Source organism: Podarcis muralis, chromosome 7 (assembly GCF_964188315.1).
Source record: "Podarcis muralis chromosome 7, rPodMur119.hap1.1, whole genome shotgun sequence".
NCBI classification, from domain to species: domain Eukaryota; kingdom Metazoa; phylum Chordata; class Lepidosauria; order Squamata; family Lacertidae; genus Podarcis; species Podarcis muralis.
The window spans coordinates 26996850-27016927 of NC_135661.1; the positions used below are offsets into that span (position 1 = coordinate 26996850).

Here is a 20078-nt window from a genome sequence, read left to right on the forward strand (position 1 = left end):
ATCTGGAGAGCGGCACATTGGCTACACATGCTATAGGAAGCACTCAGATTTACAGGGTTAATCCCAGTGCTGGTCCTGTTCAGTAGACCCTTATATAGATCAATCCATTTCGTTGTGCCTGCTGGACTTAGTTGGGTACAACTTAAAACAATACTTAAAACAATACTCTGAGGACTTAAGCAAATCCAAATAACTATCAACCAAAATCTAATGGGGGGGGGGGTTGGTTGGTTGTGATCAACACTAGAACTGTAGTGAACCTCCATGAAATTCATTCTTGATAATATATTGAAGTATTTTTAATATCTTTATTTGTAAGCAGCTTGGATCTTCACAGAAAATTGGGGTATCGTTTTAAGTTTACTTTATTATTTATAACAGCTCAGTAATCTGCAAGTGGCGCTTGACAGGAAAGACAGAAAGAGGCACTGAGAGCAGAGCTTTTGACAACCAGGCGCCATCCAGATCTTTTGGGCAATAACATCCCGTCAGTCCCAAACATCACACTAGCTGGGGCTGGTGGAAGCGGTAGTTCAAAAGATCAAGGCGGGCACCTGGTTGGGGAAGACTGCTTTAGAGAAACAGAGCTGGGAAGGAGAGAAAGCAGCCCATGTTAAGCATCCGAAAGGAAAGTGACTAAAATGACCTTCCTGATTTAGGGATTGTGGTGATGTTCAAGTGTATTCCATTTAATAAATTCACTAATCAAAAATGAGCAAATCAGTGGACAACCCTATTAATAAGCAATCTGATCACACCAGAGGGCCTTCAAGCCCCTGGATGAATACAGAGCAAGCTGCTGAATTGCTAAGAAGGACATTTTATGTTGCTTGCAAAACCAGCCAGTCAGAGGATCCATTGGCTTTTGTCAGAGACATATCCCGGGTTGTGGGGAAATCCAGAACATTGTCTTAGATTTTTCCTGCCACCCAGCAGAAACTCCCCTGGGCTGTGGCCAGATGGCCTTTCTGTGGTGTTGCTTTATGTGTGGAAGGAGGGGGAGGTGAGGAGGTTCTGCCTTCCCAGAGTTACCAAAAAGGATGGGAACCGAAAATGTTCCCAACCTTTTTTCATTCTTTTGGGGGAAGCTGAGACAGAAGAGACGCTACAAATCTCTCGCTCTGTCCCCGGGCTGCCGTGCATGTGGATTTACACATAAATTGTTCTTGGAAGTGACACCCAACTTTGTTCCTCTCTCACAAAGGGGGCATTTTGGGATGAATGTCAGCTCATGGCTTTGCATACCTGATGCTTTCTCCGCTCAGGATGCCTCCTCCATCCAGATGAGACGTTCCGTATTCATTCAGCCCCAGTCCTTTTGTGTAGCTGCCCTATGAAATGGTTTGTGACAAGGTATTCATCTTTCCCCTTCGTTTACAGCTTCATTTTAGCCTTGGCAACCTGGCTTAGCAAAAGACAAACCCTTCATTCATTATATCCCTCTCTCTCGGATTGGGGCTTATTGCACTGTTTCTTGGAAACCTCCCTTTCAAGCAGTCCATAATCCTTTCTCCGAAGGAAGCATTAGCTCCAGCTGAGTTAGTTCCCTTTTACAGCTCTGACACAAGTCTAATGGGGAGGGGGTGTTTTTAAACGAGAAAATGAATGCTGGGGTTGTTGGGGGGGGGGGAGAGAAAATATATCATCGTGCTGTGTTGTATTTTGTTTCAGAGTTAACTGGGAACATCCATTATATTTTCAGGCAGAGTATATAGGGGCATGCAAGCTTAAAAGAACATAAACGTTGTGATCACACTGATGGTCCTCTAGTCTAGCGTTCCCTTTCTCAGCCAGCAAACTTCCGGACCCTCCAAAGGAGGTCACGGAAGGAGCAGTGGCTGTTCCCAGTACTATACAACTTTTAGAAGACATCTAAAGGCAGCCCTGTATTGGGAAGTGTTTAACGTTTGATGGTTTACTATGTGTTTATATGTGCTGTAAGCCGCCCAGAGTGGCTGGGGAAACACAGCCAGATGGGTGGGGTATTATTATTATTATTATTATTATTATTAATTAATTAATTATTGCTGGGGATTTGGGGTTTTCTGACATGGTCTCATTATCCAGTTTGTGTTCCACACAAAAAAATCTGACCCCTCACCATCCTAAACATACTCGGTTCTTTCAACTGTTCCTTACCAGTTGTAGGCTCCAGGCTGATCGCCCTCCTTTGCGAATGCTCCAGTTTTGCCTTAAAATAAGGTGCCCAGAACTGGACACATTAGATGTGACCTGATAATCCGGGTGGAGGAATAAAGTGAGGAGAACTTGGAGGGGGGGCATATGTGACCCTCCTCCTCAGCGACCCTCTCCATCCCTGACGTTTGTATGTTGAAGCTTTTAAGCCAGGGATGTGTTTCTTGTGCATTCAAATGAATGTGCTTAAGAGGTCTTTTAGCAGCTGAGAAACCTGTGCATCTTATGAGGTTTCCTATGGCAGGGCGGATTCTAAATGGATTCAGAGGAACATGTAAAGGATCTCCTTTCAAGCCATCCCATTTGACACAGGAAGGGTGGGGTGTTAGGGGCAAGGCTGGAATGTGTCCCCTGGAGCCCCTCCCTGCAGGTTCTTTGAATACTTGAGTAGGCTTATTGTTTCCTGTTATCGGCATAAAGAGGGGTTGGAAGCACCAAACACAGAAAAAGACGAGCAGGCCATAATCTCCTCCTCAGACCCAGCGAATCCAGCCTCTGTTTGTCTTTTGCACCTATCACGTTGCAAAACCTTCCTATTTGCTTGCCCTGATTGCTCACTTTCAGGAAACGGGGCAGCCTTGTGACAGATCTGGATTGGATTACCTCCAGACTGTCAATATTTTGCTGGAGGAATTCAGTTGCATGCCAAAATTTCAGTTTGCACAGTTAAAGTGGATTAAAGCACTCTGGTGCAACAAATCCACTTTCAAAATACCCACACTTTTTGTTGTTAGGAAAGTGACAGGGAAAAGGATTCTAAAAACGTGATATAAATGTCTGGTTTATGGGAATGCTCAATAAGCATTCTTGTCATCTGAAGGAGCTCCTGCTCTAATCTATCCAGCTATGTGACAGACAGGATTTATTTTATTTAAAAAATACTTTCAGGCCACTTTTCCAAGCAATTCCTGAAAGCTGCTTATGACAACAACTCCCCCCCCCCAAAAAAAAAACAAACCAGAAATAGGAATACGAAAGATTAAAACCTCAAGCAACTCATCTGATCCAATCTTCTCACAAGGAAGCCAGGAAAACATCGCCACTGTCCAAGCAACAATATATATAACTTCTGGAAGACCAATTGAGGAAGAGGTCATTGAGGCCTCCTGAAAAGCCTACAGCCTGGGCAATGACTCAGAGCAGGTTGGAAGGAAGAGAATAACTCCAACCCTTCAAAAGTAGTTAGGGTGTGTGTGTCCTCTGCTCTGCATGAAATCAGACCCTCCAAGCTTCATCCACCTGTGATATGGGTACGACAGCCTTGGAAAGAGATCCTGTTTGCAGTTTCAAAAAACCTTTCAAGTGCCCAAAGCCTGCCATGTCTATTTAAATCAACAAATTGGTGGAGGAGAGGGGTATCAGTGAGTACAAGCCATGATGGCTATTGCCTGCCTCCACATTCAGAAGCAGCAATGCTTCTGAATGCCAGTGCTGGAAACCACAGGAGGAGAGAGGGCTCTTGTGCTCAGGTCCTGCTTGCTGCTTTCCCTTGGAGGCATCTGGCTGGCCACTGTGAGAACATGATACTAGACTAGATGGGCCATTGGCCTGATCCAGCAGGCTCTTTTTCCATTCCGGTGTTCTAAATTGGTTCTGGAGACAAACGAAGTTGTTGTTTTTTAATCTAGCTTAGTCTTTTTTTTTTTAATGTACCTAGTTATTACTCTCATTAACAGGATTTGGTTTTGACAGTCTGCCAGGCCAAAGAACAATCAGTTCCAGGGAATCCTTGTGCAAACCTAAGGAGTCAGCAAGCAGAATGCCTCCTGGGTGATTTCAGAGTTCCTGCCTTGCATCATCACCACTGCTGTGCAGTATATATGTGTGTGGAACACCCCCTCTCTTCGCTCGCAAGCCAGATCCATTTGTAGCCACGGGCCCTTTGCCATGGAGTTCTGCATGTACAGGAAAATAGATCTTCATCTTTGTAAACCTCTGCAGCAGTCGCCGCCGCCTCTGCTAGTCGTGCTTACAGTGCCTGGAACAGAACTTTATTCTACTTGCTGAGCTATTTCTTGATACAGTTTTGTATCCCGATAACCCACATGGCCCTGTGTCAAAAGAATATCAAATACTTTCTTCTTGCTTCCTGAACTGTTGGCAAAGCAGAGGGCTGTGGCGTCGTCTGTTCTCTATACATTCCCTACAATATGCTAGTTATAATCTACAAAGCCCACAGTGGCTAAGGCATAAAATACCTTTCATTAGCTCTCATTCCAAGCTCCCACACGGGGGCTAATTTAATGGCCACCTGTGCCTCTGTTTCAGAGCAGAGAGCAAATGGAGAGAAGTTGTGCTTTGTGACTTCTTACCCCCCCCCCCCAAATAAAACTCTCCCATGACATGGACTCTTTGAATGTCTTTCCGGAGTATTAAGGACCCCCTCTTTGTCTTTGTCAGAAATGAGGACAAAATCTGATACATATTTGCAGGAAATGTGCACATGCTAACTTGTGTGACAGTACTTTTCATCAATTTATTAGTTTATTTATTTTGAAAGTTAGTCGGGTTTAACGAGGGGTGTTACCGTAATTAATATCTTACACTTTTGTGTAACCTGGACTTACATTTTTAATTTTTTTTTTAAGTGGGCTATAAATTTTGGCGGGGTGCTGGGGTTAGCCTCAACTAGCCATCCTGCAGCTGCAGCACGTACTACCTTGGAAAATGGCAGTCCAGCCTTTGAGGTCCTTAATAGTCCCTGCTGTTGGTGGCCCTTTCTCAATTGCAGGGGAAATGACAAAATAACTGCTTTGTTTGCAGGCGTAATTACGTGCCGCTCAGCCCCAGCTCTTTCCTCGGGTCTCTGAGTCAGGGCGACGGTGTGCAATTCCAGCTCTGATTGCCATCTTGATCTTCTTAACAGGATGCGACACACCGGAGACAGACAGACTTAATTGCAGTGCTGAGGCTGCTCCTGCACCAGACAGCCAGAAAAACCTGTGAGGCCATAGAGAGACTTAGGTTTCATTGGGAGGTCCCTGCATCCACGCAGAAGGCCTGCAAAGACATGGAAGGCAGGGGGAGGCAGGCTCTCCCTATTCAAGAGGGGGCAGTTGGGGGCAGCTCGGCTTGGCAGGTAGCCTGGAAACCCTTCCAAGAATTTCAGCCCCATCTACCTGCCCCCTCCCCCACACCTCTCACACAACATTAGTTTTCCCACTCACACAAGACACTCGGATTTCTCTTGAGGCCAAAGATGGCTGCATTGTATGGTAGACCTCTGTCTCTCCTCGCCCCCCTAACAATCAGATCCACCAATCAGACTCTTTGGAGCCCATTTTCAGTCTCTGGGAGACAATCTGCTGGAAGCCTAAACGCTCTTATGCACCCAATGGGCAATCAGGCACAGCCCATGTCTTCACTCTGCAGTGGAGTCAGAGAATCATAGTTGGAAGAGACCATGAGGGTCAACAGGGACGCGGGTGGCGCTGTGGGTTAAAGCCTCAGTGCCTAGGGCTTGCCGATCGAAAGGTCAGCGGTTCGAATCCCCGCGGCGGGGTGCGCTCCCGTCGTTCGGTCCCAGCGCCTGCAAACCTAGCAGTTCGAAAGCAGCCCCGGGTGCAAGTAGATAAATAGGGACCGCTTACTGGCGGGAAGGTAAACGGCGTTTCCGTGTGCGGCTCTGGCTCGCCAGAGCAGCGATGTCACGCTGGCCACGTGACCCGGAAGTGTCTCCGGACAGCGATGGCCCCCGGCCTCTTGAGTAAGATGGGCGCACAACCCTAGAGTCTGTCAAGACTGGCCCGTACGGGCAGGGGTACCTTTACCTTTTATGAGGGTCAACCCCGTGCAATGCAGGAACCTTTTGCCCAACATGGGGCTCAAACCCACAACCCTGAGATTAAGAGTCTTGTTCTCTACCCAACGGAGCTATCTTCCTTCATAGAGAAAGCCTAGGCAGGGCTTCTGGGCTCCACACCCATTTTTGACCCCCTTTGCCCTAATGGTTCACGTTCATGAGTTCTTCAGGACACAGCAAGAGAAAGCAGCATCTGGCATTGTTTTCCACCCTTCTCCGTTCTTCTTACAAAGAGAAAAGGGAAGTAGGGACGGGATGTCCCGTCCAGAAGACATATGCCAACATCCCTGAGCCAATGGCTGCCTCTGTGTGGTGGGTGGCGGCAAACTGACCTCCCAGTTCCAGGTAACTGCAGGGTAAAGTCAACACAACTGTTTGTAGAGCATTTGACACAGAACAAATGCCAGGGTCAGCTGGCTAATAATCTGCCTGGCAGAAGCTGTGACCTTTGGACATCCGACGTGCAGGATACAGCCGGAAGTTTGGTGAGAGTTAGCAACCCAGCAGGCTTCTGAGCAAACGGCACTGGGAAGCGTTGCATGTGGGGGTGGGGATAGTCACCAGCAGGGGCTGAGATGGCTAATGCAGAAGCCAGAGAGAGAAAGAGAGAGCTGGGTACATTGGGGGCAATGGGACTCAGCAGGATGCCAAGCTGGGCGGTGGGCTTCCCCCACCCCCACAAGCCTAATTCCCCTCTGAGCGCAGCTAATCCAGAATGTGATTGCTGCCCTCAGCTCACAGCATCCTGTTGCTTCACTTTGCCTAATGGGACCAGTGGTTTTGTACAGCTGTTTCTATAAAGGACTCGTAAAGTTTCTTTTTATTTTATTTTATTTTATTTTTTACCAACCACCAAAACACAAACAGTGAAACCCCCCAGGCGGCTGATACATTGGTATACAATATTCAATGATATACATATTCAATAATATACATATTCAATAGTAACATATTCAAATCAACCATATGTACACTCCTCTATACCTTAACACTCCTCCTTCCACAAGGTTTATTTAACTTTTAACATTTTAATTGCCCCAAATTGTTCAAACCTACTCAAATAATTCAATATCTTCTGAAACATGTTTGAGAAGATATTGTAAAGTTTCTTATGAAGTGTGGACCTCCATGTTGCATACTCTCCAACACTGAACACAGGGACATCCTATTCAATAACAACAACAATAACAGCAGCAGCAGCAGCAGCTGGTGGTGGTGTTCTATTCATACCTTGCACATCTGACTGGGTTGCCCCAGCTACTCTGGGTGGCTTCCAACATATGTAAAAACATAATAAAACATTAAACAATAATAAAAAAACTTCCCTATGTAGGGCTGCCTTCAGATATCTTCGAAAGGTTGTAGAGTTACTTAACTCCTTGGCTTGGCAGTTGCATAGTTCCACACCTTCCAACTTTTCTCTCATGAAAATAAGCATATCATAAGGTAAAGTGGGGGATGCGAGTGGCGCTGTGGGTTAAACCACAGAGCCTAGGGCTTGCCAATCAGAAGGTCAGTGGTTCAAATCCCCGTGACGGGGTGAGCTCCCATTGCTCGGTCCCTGCTCCTGCCAACCCAGCAGTTCGAAAGCACATCAAAGTGCAAGTAGATAAATAGGTACCGCTCCGGCGGGAAGGTAAACGGTGTTTCCGTGCGCTGCTCTGGTTCGCCAGAAGCGGCCACATGACCCGGAAGCTGTACGCTGGCTCCCTCAGCCAATAAAGCGAGATGAGCGCCGCAACCCCAGAATCAGCCACAACTGGACCTAATGGTCAGGGGTACCTTTTTAAGGTAAAGTGGGACATTTCAGGATCAAATCTGAAACTGGGACGGCTTCTGTAAATCAGGGACTGTCCCTAGAAAATAGGGACACTTGGAGGGTCTGCATGTTGAACTGGAGCAGAACTGCATCACTGACTTCCCAGCAGGAATATCACTGGCACCGACCAGGGAAAGGGAGGGGCAAGATTGCAAAGAGGCTTGCACAGGGTTAGGGGTTCAGCAGGAGAAGCTTAGGACTCAACCCTTCCTTACTTGGGAGAGCTACAGGTAATATGAATGGAGGCCATCTGTCTCTCTCAAATGCTGGTGGAGAAGAACTGGCCGGCTTTTGCTCAGAGACAGAGGTCACTGTGTGTATAAGCTGTTGAAACCTAATTACCACTGAAGTGGATGGAAGCATTGCCTTGGCAGGACAACATTCGCCGCCACCACCTCCTCCTCCAGAAGGAAGTCCCAATTTCCTTGCATCCTCCTTCAGGATGTGGATCTGGCTTGTCCACCTTGGTTGTCGAAGCCCAAGGAAGTGATTATGATCTAGTGCTTCAGCCCACAGCTGCTGTCACCCTGGGCTAGTCATTAAGACTGACTGTTTCAGAGGCAAATGTCAAGAAATGGGGAATCGGGAAACACAATATTCACCTCTTAATTTTCCTCCTGCTGGAGAGATTTACAGCATTTTCCAGTTCCCCACCACCACCTCTCTCTGATTTAACGGTGCCTTGGGTTTGCTGCTGTTGGTCTCCTCAAGCAGCTGTAGCTTTTGCACTTTGATAGCTGTGATTGAATGAATGTTCCAGGCCTGTGGCAAATGAATGTTGAGGACTATGGATAGTCTTTCCCCACATAAATGGGAAAGTGACCTCCAGAATTTGGGTGTGCTGTGGGTTAAACCACAGAGCCTAGGACTTGCCGATCAGAAGGTCGGCAGTTTGAATCCCCGCAACGGGGTGAGCTCCCGCTGCTTGGTCCCTGCTCCTGCCAACCTAGCAGTTCAAAAGCACGTCAAAGTGCAAGTAGATAAATAGGTACCACTCTGGCGGGAAGGTAAAAGGTAAACAGCGTTTCCGTGCGCTGCTCTGGTTCTCCAGAAGCGGCTTAGTCATGATGGCCACATGACCCGGAACCTGTACACCGGCTCCCTCAGCCAATAAAGCGAGATGAGCGCTGCAACCCCAGAGTCAGCCACGACTGGACCTAATGGTCAGGGGTCCCTTTACCTTTTTACCAGTCCCTAGCAGTGTGTTTCCAGGTAGGGTTAGGCAAAACGGGGGGGGGGGTGAGGTTTGGGATGTTGCCCAGGTTGCTTTCAGGGAAGGGGGTCTTCTGCTTGCCCTAGTATTATCTCCCATAGTAGGAGCTCAAGGGACCAGACTTGATTCTCCCCCCTCCACACAACAACCCAGTGAGTTAGGTTACACTGGCTGAATGAGGAAACATACCAGAAGAATAAGAAATCAAGATAGCAAACTTTTTATAAAAGAATGGAAATGGTTTGTTGAATATTTACAAATTATAAACAGATAAAAGCATTAGCAGGATTCATGTAATAACCTGCAGTTTTATAAGAGTATATATTTACAGTAGGTAAATAAATGAGCAAGTTAAATGAACTTGGATATGCAGAAAATATTAAAAAAATTAATTTAAGGAACCGCAGAAAGGGGGGAAGGAAGTCAAAATTTGGAAATGTTAAATTGATTGTGAAACTAATGAAATGTATAAACTTGAAAAATATAAATAAATTTTAAAAAGAGTGAGGATTTGGTCTCCTTAGTCCTGGTCTCCAACACCCTAAGCAGCACCACAGAAAAATGAAGCAAATGTTACAAAGACGTCATAATTCTGTCATACAATGGAAATGCAACTCAAGAAGTATTGTTGCCCTGGGGTAGGCACTCATTGTAGTACTGCAAAGAACCTGATTGGAATCATGGGTGTAGCCAGCAGGGGGGCAGCTGCCCCCCCATCAAGCAAATCAATAAAAATACTTAACTAACTGAGGTTCTTCCCCGCCACCACCAACATAAATCCAGGCTACGTCCATGATTGGAGTTGTCCACTTCGTTTTCCAAATTCCTCAACAACCAGCAGAATATAAAGGAGATGCAAAATGGACTAGACCAGATAGCAGGGGAATTCTGGTCCAGTCAATATAACTCTCAAGGGGTATTTTGGCTTTGCAGGTGGAGATCATGTGTGTTTATTGTTTTATTTTGATGTTTTAATTGTTCGTTCTTCTTGAATTATTTTAATGGGGTATTTTAATGGGGAAAACAGGATATTCTTAAAAGGAGAAAACAAATACATAAATGCACTTTATTACTACAGTAGTACCTCGGGTTACAGACGCTTCAGGTTACAGACTCCGCTAACCCAGAAATAGTACCTCGGGTTAAGAACTTTACTTCAGGATGAGAACAGAAATCACGTGGCGGCGCGGCAGCAGTGGGAGGCTCCATTAGCTAAAGTGGTACCTCAGGTTAAGAACAGTTTCAGGTTAAGAACAGACCTCCAGAGCAAATTAAGTTCTTAAGCCGAGGTACCACTGTATTACCTATTACCTCACACATTTTCTAAATCATCATCATCAACAACAAAGTTAATCTGGCAATCCAATCAAGGCCAGTACAGAAGACCATGCCAAATCTTAGCCAACACACTGACACGCCCTGGTTCCTTCAGTCGATTTGTCTAAGCAGCAACCCAGCGGAGAACCACAAACTCAAGGCTGCAACTGGAACTAATCCATCAAGTTATTGGCATACTAAGCTGGAGAGAGAAATCCAATTCAGTTTGCATTTAAAGGCGAGCCTTCCAGACTTGCACTTTCTGAAACAATATGAACATTGAAACTCATCAGTCCTCAAAATCTGCACGTCTCTGAATTTTGCAATGAAACTGGTGCTCAGATCCCTGTTGGACTGGAGGCCATGTGGTTGCCCCTGGGTCAACCATTCTCAAACTTTTTTTCTTTGGGCCACACTTTCAGAATTAAAAATCGCTTGTGCCACACCATTTTAATTTTTTTTATATATAAGAAATACATTGGAAAACAAAGAGGAACAACTCCTAGCAGTGTTTGATTTTATAACATAAAACACAACTACAGTGGTACCTCAGGTTACAGACGCTTCAGGTTACAGATTCTTCAGATTACAGACTCCGCTAAACCAGAAATAGTACCTCAGGTTAAGAACTTTGCTTCAGGATGAGAACAGAAATTGCGCGGCAGCAGCGCGGCAGCAGCAGGAGGCCCCATTAGCTAAAGTGGTGCTTCAGGTTAAGAACGGACCTCCGGAACGAATTAAGTACTTAACCCGAGGTACCACTGTACTTTATAATGTGATCGTGGGGCATCCAGAAAGTACAAAACAATGTATCATTCCCAAAATATATTTATGAACGAGCCTCTTACATTAAGTATGTATACTAACTCAATGAGATGTGTGAGCTTGCTTTGGCCAGGTAATCTCATTTACATTAGGTCTAATATGAGGCAAACAAACTCTCGTCTCATCAACACAAAGAAGCCTTTATCCTTTCTGATCTTGGTACTCTGCTACACTGAAATGCTTAAATGTTTCTTTGTCCTTGAATCTTCCTGCCACACCAGTGTGGTGTGCCACACCTTTTGAGAACCACTGCCCTAGGTGGTGCTGTGCCTGGCAGGAGTCCCAGGATGGACTGCCAGCCCTGAGGTGCCTAAGAAGGTGCTGTGCATGTGACTGGGCAGCTGACAGCAGAGAGAGAGAGAGAGAGAGAGAGAGAGAGAGAGAGAGAGAGAGAGAGAGAAGAGGAGGAGGAGGAGGAGGAGGAGGAGGAGGAGGAGGAGTTTGGATTTGATATCCCTCTTTATCACTACCCTTAGGAGTCTCAAAAGGGACGTGGGTGGTGCTGTGGGTTAAAGCCTAGGACTTGCCGATCAGAAGGTCGGCGGTTCAAATCCCCGTGACGGGGTGAGCTCCCGTTGCTCAGTCCCTGCTCCTGCCAACCCAGCAGTTCGAAAGCACGTCAAAGTGCAAGTAGATAAATAGGTACCGCTCCGGCGGGAAGGTAAATGGCGTTTCCGTGTGCTGCTCTGGTTCTCCAGAAGCGGCTTAGTCATGCTGGCCACATGACCCGGAAGCTGTCTGCCGGCTCCTTCGGCCAATAAAGTGAGATGAGTGCCGCAACCCCAGAATTGGTCACAACTGGACCTAATGGTCAGGGGTCCCTTTACCTTAAGGAGTCTCAAAGCAGCTAACAATCTCCTTTTCCCTTCCTCCCCCACAACAAACACTCTGTGAGGTGAGTGGGGCTGAGAGACTTCAGAGAAGTATGACTGGCCCAAGGTCACCCAGCAGCTGCATGTGGAGGAGCGGAGAGGCGAACCCGGCTCACCAGATTATGGGTCCACTGCTCTTAAACACTACACCACACTGGCTCCTGAAGCTGCTACCTGAATACACTTTCCAATGGCAAAAGGGGCCTGGCCTAGGGAATCGCTTTGCCTGGGCAGAGCATGTGGAGGGGGCAGCAGGTGGAGGGGCATATTCAGCCTTTCTGGATCAGAGAAGTTACCCATCCCTCGTGTAGCTCCTCAGTCATTCCAGCAGCTGACAGCAACTTTCTGCTGAGCTCTGCCAACTTCATCCTCTTGGCAGGTTACATAATGAAATGAAAGATAATGAGCAGCAACATCCACTTAGTTGGGTGTCTCCCTTCCTCCTTCCTTTCCATCCCATTTCGAACTTAATTGCTCAATTAGCCCTGCTTGAGTGCTGGGCATTATAACCACATCGCAAGCACAGAAAGGGTTAAGGTCCTAACCGGTTTGAGTCTGGCAGGGCATTCATTCATTCATATCATTTTTATTGGAAGTTTTGAAATTATAAGAGAAATGTACAGAAGGAAAATAGCTTTCTGTTTTCCTGAATCTGGCAGACTTTTGAGTGTTAAAGTGGTTTGGTGATTTTACTTATTTATTTAAAAAAGCATTTCCCCAGAACTTAACTGGAGATGCAGTGATGACTCCTTGTCTGCATCCACGATCAATGGAAACCACAATGTTGCAAATAAGTCACTTGTTCTGAGGAACCTCAGTCGGTAGAGCAGGAGGGTCTCAGGATTCTGGGTTCGAGACCCATGTTGGGCAAAAGATTCCTGCAGTGCAGGTGATTGGACTAGATGATCCTCCTGGTCCCTTCTATTATTCTTTAAACTGGCTTTGAGCATCCTGGCATGAGGTAGATTTCTGCTGAAGAGTAGGTAAAGCTTCTTGAAGGCAAGAACCACAGACCATGGGGTGGTGGTGTAGGACCCTAAAAAACCCAATGCATTCAGAAAAGCTACGTTTATATTCTGAGACTCTGCTTTTAGACAAACCTAGTAAAGGTAAAGGTAAAGGTACCCCTGCCCGTACGGGCCAGTCTTGACAGACTCTAGGGTTGTGCGCCCATCTCACTCAAGAGGCCGGGGGCCAGCGCTGTCCGGAGACACTTCCGGGTCACGTGGCCAGCGTGACAAGCCGCATCTGGCGAGCCAGAGCCGCACACAGAAACGCCATTTACCTTCCCGCTAGTAAGCGGTACCTATTTATCTACTTGCACCCGGGGGTGCTTTCGAACTGCTAGGTTGGCAGGCGCTGGGACCGAGCAACGGGAGCGCAACCAGCCGCAGGGATTCGAACCGCCGACCTTTCGATCGGCAAGCCCTAGGCGCTGAGGCTTTAACCCACAGCGCCACCCGCGTCCCTTTTAGACAAACCTATACAGCATCTTAAAAAGCAGAGACATCACCTTGCCAACAAAGGTCCGTATAGTTAAAGCTATGGTTTTCCCAGTTGTGATGTATGGAAGTGAGAGCTGGACCATAAAGAAGGCTGATCGCTGAAGAATTGATGCTTTTGAATTATGGTGTTGGAGGAGACTCTTGAGAGTCCCATGGACTGCAAGAAGATCAAACCTATCCATCCTGAAGGAAATCAGCCCTGAGTGTTCACTGGAAGGACAGATCCTGAAGCTGAGGCTCCAATACTTTGGCCACCTCACGAGAAGAGAAGACTCCCTGGAAAAGACCCTGATGTTGGGAAAGATGGAGGGCACAAGGAGAAGGGGACGACAGAGGACGAGATGGTTGGACAGTGTTCTCGAAGCTACCAGCATGAGTTTGACCAAACTGCGGGGGGCAGTGGAAGACAGGAGTGCCTGGCGTGCTCTGGTTCATGGGGTCACGAAGAGTCGGACACGACTAAACGACTAAACAACAACAACACTCTGCTTTTAAAGGTGCTTTCTGCAAGGGCAGGCTTCATTTCACCATGAAGAGAAGGAACAACATGCAAACTTGCTGATGGACTTAACTAGAACAGAGGAAGTGGTTATCAGGACAGAGGAATCCGGGCAAAAGGGCAAGTCTGGGATGCTGGAAAAGTACTGAGTTGATATGAAGATGCAGGTACAGTACAGCCTAGTACTGTTTTGGGAAAACAGGATGACACCTCAGGTGTCCAGCAGAAGGGAGAAACTGAAACCAGTACACAAGGAACACAGTACAGCGGGGGGGCGGATTACTAAGAGTTGCGGTCAGACATGGTTTCGTTAGACAGGACAAGCACCTGTTTCGGGTGAACAAAACAGGACAGGACAGGAGATGAGTTAATATATCAGGATGTGAGGAAAGAGAATCTTGCTCACTTTTGTGTAGCCTTTGCAAATACAGTGGTACCTCGGGTTACATACGCTTCAGCTTACAGACTCCGCTAACCCAGAAATAGTACCTCCGGTTAAGAACTTTGCTTCAGAATGAGAACAGAAATTGTGCTCCCATGGCATGGCGGCAGCGGGAGGCCCCTTTGGTTAAAGTGGTGCTTCAGGTTAAGAACAGTTTCAGGTTAAGAACGGACCTCCGGAACGAATTAAGTACTTAACCCGAGGTACCACTGTATCAGAAATAGGTAGCACCCCTCGTGGGGAAGGCTGCTGCCCATCTATTCAAAGATGCTGGAGACTTTGCATGGCAACTTACATATTTCTGGAGGGGTGGCGCTGACAATTTTTAGTGGATAAAAGGAGCCAAGAGAATGTCTTCTCCACTCCAGAACGACCTCTCCCAGGGTTGAATGCCCATTATCCAGAGAGCCCTTGTCGTTTTTCTGCTTTGTTTGTTATTACTGTACAGCGCACTTGTTTGACCTAGTACCTCTAACCTTTGGCATTCTGTTTTTGCATCGGGGATGATTTTTTATTATAATAAACTCTTTTTATAACCTGTTTCTGGTCTCTTGTGGTTACAGTTGCCTAAGCGACGTGTGAGCTGCTCTCTAGCTGAGCCCAGCCTGGCAGAACCAATAGAAGGAGCTTTCGGCAAGCAAATGCCATAGAAACTGCCTATAAGTTATCCCCTTTACCTCCTTAAATGCCCACGGTGGACCGCAGAGAGGGGTGGGGGCCTTGATAGAGAAGTTGGGCAACAAACTCAAACAGGGATGTGATTACAGTGCTATTTTTCCAGAAAAAGAGGTACTGGAACTCACCATGAACATGTGTGGGATGCGTGACACACAAGCACATGTGCACAGAGGCACTGGGTAGAGTTTCTTCCCCCATGGAGGAGGCAGTGGGCCCCATTTTCCCCTTAGGTACTGATCCTGTGCTCCCTGCCCCATGTGTGCTGGGGGATTCCCCCTCTGTGCAGCAGAATCTGAGCCACTCCCTGCCCCCCCCCCCATCCAGCAGTTGCAAAAAGTGCATTAAAGGATGGGGGCAAGCCACATCCGCTGCCCTAAAGGCGGCTGGGGTCGGGCTGTTAATCTCCATTCGTTTAGTCTACTTTTATTTTATTTCTGGGGCAAGATGACTTTACAGGCGGAGCGCAAGCTATAAATACTTGTGGGGTCATAAGTAAGCCGGAGAAGTGCTCCCCAGACCACAGCGGACTCGTGAAAACGCTCCTTGTCGAAGGAACAAGTGCAGACTTGAACAAATATATGGGAGAATGTGTAAAAATAAATCTGACACACAGACCGGGCAGAGAGTCCTGATGGAAACCTGAGCCCAGGAACATGCTGTGCCGCTCAGTCTCTCTCTCTCTCTCTGTCGAAAAGGCTCCTTGCGTGGATTTCCACTGATTCATGCTTTTCGCTGCCCAGTCTGACCTGCAGCGTCACACTGTGGGGGTGTAGCAGCTCGTGAAAGTTGAGCCACCAGTTCCTGCTGCTGCTGCTGCTGCTGCTGCTGACTCAAGCATCCATTCCCTTCGCTGTGTCTTAAAAGGGCAACGGAATCTGCGCTGCAAGTCACTGCTTCTGTCATTTAATAAGAATCATCTTTCTCTCGGTTAAAGTGATCATGCCAAAGCAGGCTCACAGCGGCTAAGCAGATGTCTTTTCTGGGATGCCCAAAAGCTGAACATAGCGCAGCAGCAGCAGAGGCAACACGACTCCCTTCACTCACAATGTTTGATGTTTCATTTTGTTCATTTTGTTGGAAGCCGCCCAGAGCGGCTGGGTTAACCCAGTCGGATGGGTAGGGTATAAAAATAAACAAATTATTATATCATGATCCTCAGGAGAACTGGAAAGCTTAGTTGGTTAGAGTGTGGTGCTGATAACACCAAGGTTGCAAGTTCTATCCCTGTTTGGGACAGTTGATAAATGTAATATAATGTATATAAATGAAGAGCTAAGCCACCACATGCTTAGCACATGCCGTGGGAGGGCCCTCATTCTTTTGGCCACGATGCATTGAGCATCCTATGCTGTAATTCAGCAGATGTTATGCTTGCAGGAAGACTCTGGTCATGCCTAGACTGGGTAGGTTGCCTTGGGCATGTTTTCTTTTAGATAAATGGGCAAAACTGGAAAATGGGGAGTTGCCTCTCTCCTCTTCTGTGGTTACACTGATGATGCCTTACTCGTTTGAGGGCATCAACCCACCTGTCCTTTCCCCATCTTTTGCTCTGGTTGTGGTTTGTGGGCATCGCAAAGCACAATTAAAAAATGGCCGGTGCCAAAAATTCTAAGGGGAGAAGGGGAGAAAAGGATAATTTATGTACCGGAGCTCAGGCTTCCTCTTTGTCCCTGCTGACTGAAGGAGCAGAGGTGAAATTCAGAAGATAGCTGTAATCTGAACAAATACAGGGAATCTGCAAAGAACTTCCAGGTCAGCCTGGGAGACCCCACAGCACAGCCATGTTACGGGAGCTCAGCTCTGTGTTTCTCAAGGTTAGTCCAGTGTGAGAATTTCTGCAGAGATTCTTTGTCCCTTTCCCTCTGCTCACCCACCCATAGGAGGAGTCCTAGGACTGCACAGGACCTGGAGGGGTGGTGTTCACAGCAGTCAGCTGAGGCACCGCAAGAAATCCAGAGGCATTTCACAACACCCTGCAAACACAACCTCTGCGTGACCTGTTTACCAACCAGGATGGGAGATTAGATTTGAACTGATGACAGATATCAGAATATTTGTTCAAGTGAAAATATAAAAAAGAGAGAGAGAGAGAGACAAAGAGAAACGACAACAGAGCCTGACACAATTTCTTGCCCGTGTCTCAAAGGCTCCTGCTCCAGAGCATGACATCACTGGTCCTTCCGCATGGGCTGAATGATGCAACCTCAAGGAATGGGGCAGAAGCTGTTTACCCAGGAGGGCGTGAGCACCTCCCTGGCTGATGAACAACTCGTGAAATTAGATGACATAATTCTCAACATCCAGCTCCGGCTGTCACTTGAACAAAGCCGCTCTCCTAGGGCAGGGAGAGTTGTCGCAGGTAGAGGCGATCCACCTGGGACTGGAGCTGCGTATGGCTGTGGGAGCATTGCACAGATTCCATTTTTCTCTGTGGGCTTTCGTCTGCACAAGAGCTCTCAAGAGTATTCAGTGAGACGCACTGAAATGAACGCACCCAAGTTAGCCGTGTCCATTAACTTCAGTGTGTCTACCCTTGAGAAGACCTAGCATTGGGTACAAGTTTAAGTGTAACTGCAAACCTGAGGTTTATTGTGAGCATGTAAGATGGTATTTGTTCACCTGTGGGCATGCAACTTTAATAATAATAATAATAAAAGATTTGCCAATGGAATAGCACAATAGTGAACTTACACCCAAGCCAACCTATGTTTCAGAGTGGGCCAAATGGGTTTTTAATCTAGCCATTTCAAAACTAGAGAAATAAGGTTGTGTTGCACCTTAGCCCCACCAGGTAGAGAACCAGCATCCTACCTAGGAGACCCTTGCCAGGGCAAACCGCAGGCAGGCAGGCAGAGGCAGAGAGGGCACCTCTTCCCCCAGAACACTGCTCACAGTGCGGGTTTGCCAGCGAATTAGGCACCATGGAGCTACCCAAACAGAATGGGGAAAACTGAAAGAGAAAAAGGAAGGAGAAAGGGTTGGGAGGGGAGAGCAAGTGAGGGAGTCAAGTGACTCACCGGTTGCAAAACCAGGAGAGCTGTATGAGTGTCCTTTGAATCACTTCCTCCCCAGCAGCAGCCAGTCGCTCTGGCAATTTGCTGTGGCCGGGAGCCAAGCGTTGCAGTTATTCAGCCGGTCGAGGGTTTCCTAGGAAAAGGAGCATCTGCAACCCAGAATGCTTGTTACATCAGGTAGGGCAGGCTCTGGCCTTGGAGTTTGCATACAGTCAGCCAGGCCTCTTCTGTTGACATGCTCACAAGAGGACACGGTGTCCATTTTTCACAAGAGGGTGGCTCTTGCACATCCGTTTTATAGTGAGCCAGGCTTCTGGGGCACCTGGGTGGGAAGTGGCTGTCCTTGGTCTGCGGTGGAGGAAAGCCTTTGCTATCCACCAGCTGCTAGGAGCCACAGAACTGGAGAGAGGGGCCAGTTCCCATTTTCCTCGAAGGGCCCCCCAAGGCATTTTGAGAGGGGCTCATAAAGCTCAGACCCAGCACTCTGGAGAGCCACAGAACCCTGAACTCTTTCCTGAAAACTTCAAAAGTTTTTAAATGCACTGTAAACACAACCCACAAATCCAAACACCACCATTCATTATCTAACTTAAAAGGCAAGTGTTGCAAATATTGGATTTGCCCTCTATAAAGTATCCCAGGGATGAGATAAAAGCTAAATGTGGATTTTAACGGGACAAGAAGAAAAGAGGGTGCAAAGTGGGCACTGGCCAAGCGTGAAGATGCCAATCAAGACAAAGCCTTTGTCTTCCAGTAGTCATTTTGGCAGCCGTTGCCAGGCTTAGAACCATTTCTGAGTCAGTCATCTGTTTTCCTGGACAGTTCAGCTGCAATTAATGAAAGAGCAGCAGGGATTTTGCAACAAGTTATTTGTTCAACAGAACCCAACGTTTCTTGACAATATATTTCTAACATATATGCAAGCAATCTGCAAAGCACCAACAATAACACTGCGTCAGTTTGTAACCTACTGTCAGAGCTTCTTGTGGTTTGCATGTTTTCAAGTCATTTCCTTTCACGTTCATGGAAATCTGTCTCCAGGGCTTCTTCCAAGCTATTGCTACTTCCAGGTAAGATTCCACCACACACAGGCAAACTGAGATTGCGCAATGAAAGTTGAGTTGGAGCTCTTGTGCAACAAGCCCATTTCCCTCCCAAAGTGTGACTTTTTGCAATAAGAAAAGTGATGGGGGTGGGGTGGAAATGCAGTGGAAAGTGCTTGACACTGTGAGATAGTTTCTGCCTCTTGCGTGCATTAAAGGGTTAAGCTAAGCAAGCAGATCCAGTAAGCCCCCTAGTTATGAACTCATTCCCCTGGGAGAGACTAAAAGCACTTTGCATTCTTTGTTTCTCTCAGGTTAGCCTGCTTCTTTGTGGAAGAATTAAGATTTAGGAGCAGGTGCTGTGGGCTTTCCACATGGCGTATCTTCCCAGCTGGAAGACTCACCCAGCCTGCTTTTCTTTCATTAGCACGAATATTTCACCTTTTGTTCCTGAGTTTAAATTTACCGTATTTTTCGCTCTATAAGACACACTTTTTCCCTCCTAAAAAGTAAGGGGAAATGTGTGTGTGTGTGTTATGGAGTGAATGCAGGCTGTGTGGCTATCCCAGAAGCCAAAACAGCGAGAGGGATTGCTGCGCAGCGCTCCATCTTGCTGTTCTGGCTTCTGGCTTAGCCGCACAAAGTCTCTTCAGGGCATGGGGAGCCTTCATCCCACTGCCCTGAGGAGGCTTCGCATGGCTATCCCAGGCTTTTGCGGGAGGTGGGGGAAGGGACAGAGGGGCTTCCCCCCACCTCCCAGGAAAGCTCGCAAGAGCCGTGCTCCCTTTCCTTGGGGAAAAGCCTTCAAGCGCCACACACACACACCTCGCAGCTCATGAAAGGGAGCGCTGAG

At 47.2% G+C, this 20078-nt stretch overlaps 1 long non-coding RNA gene across 1 annotated transcript; it reads right to left on the reverse strand.

The window, feature by feature from the left end:
• Positions 1-4661: 4661 nt before the first annotated feature.
• LOC144328393 (uncharacterized) lies at positions 4662-19258 on the reverse strand. Its single transcript, XR_013393597.1, has 2 exons — positions 18186-19258; positions 4662-5136 (listed from the first exon to the last, which is right to left on the reverse strand). It is a non-coding gene; the product is annotated as an uncharacterized LOC144328393 (long non-coding RNA).
• Between the last annotated feature and the right edge of the window lie 820 nt (positions 19259-20078).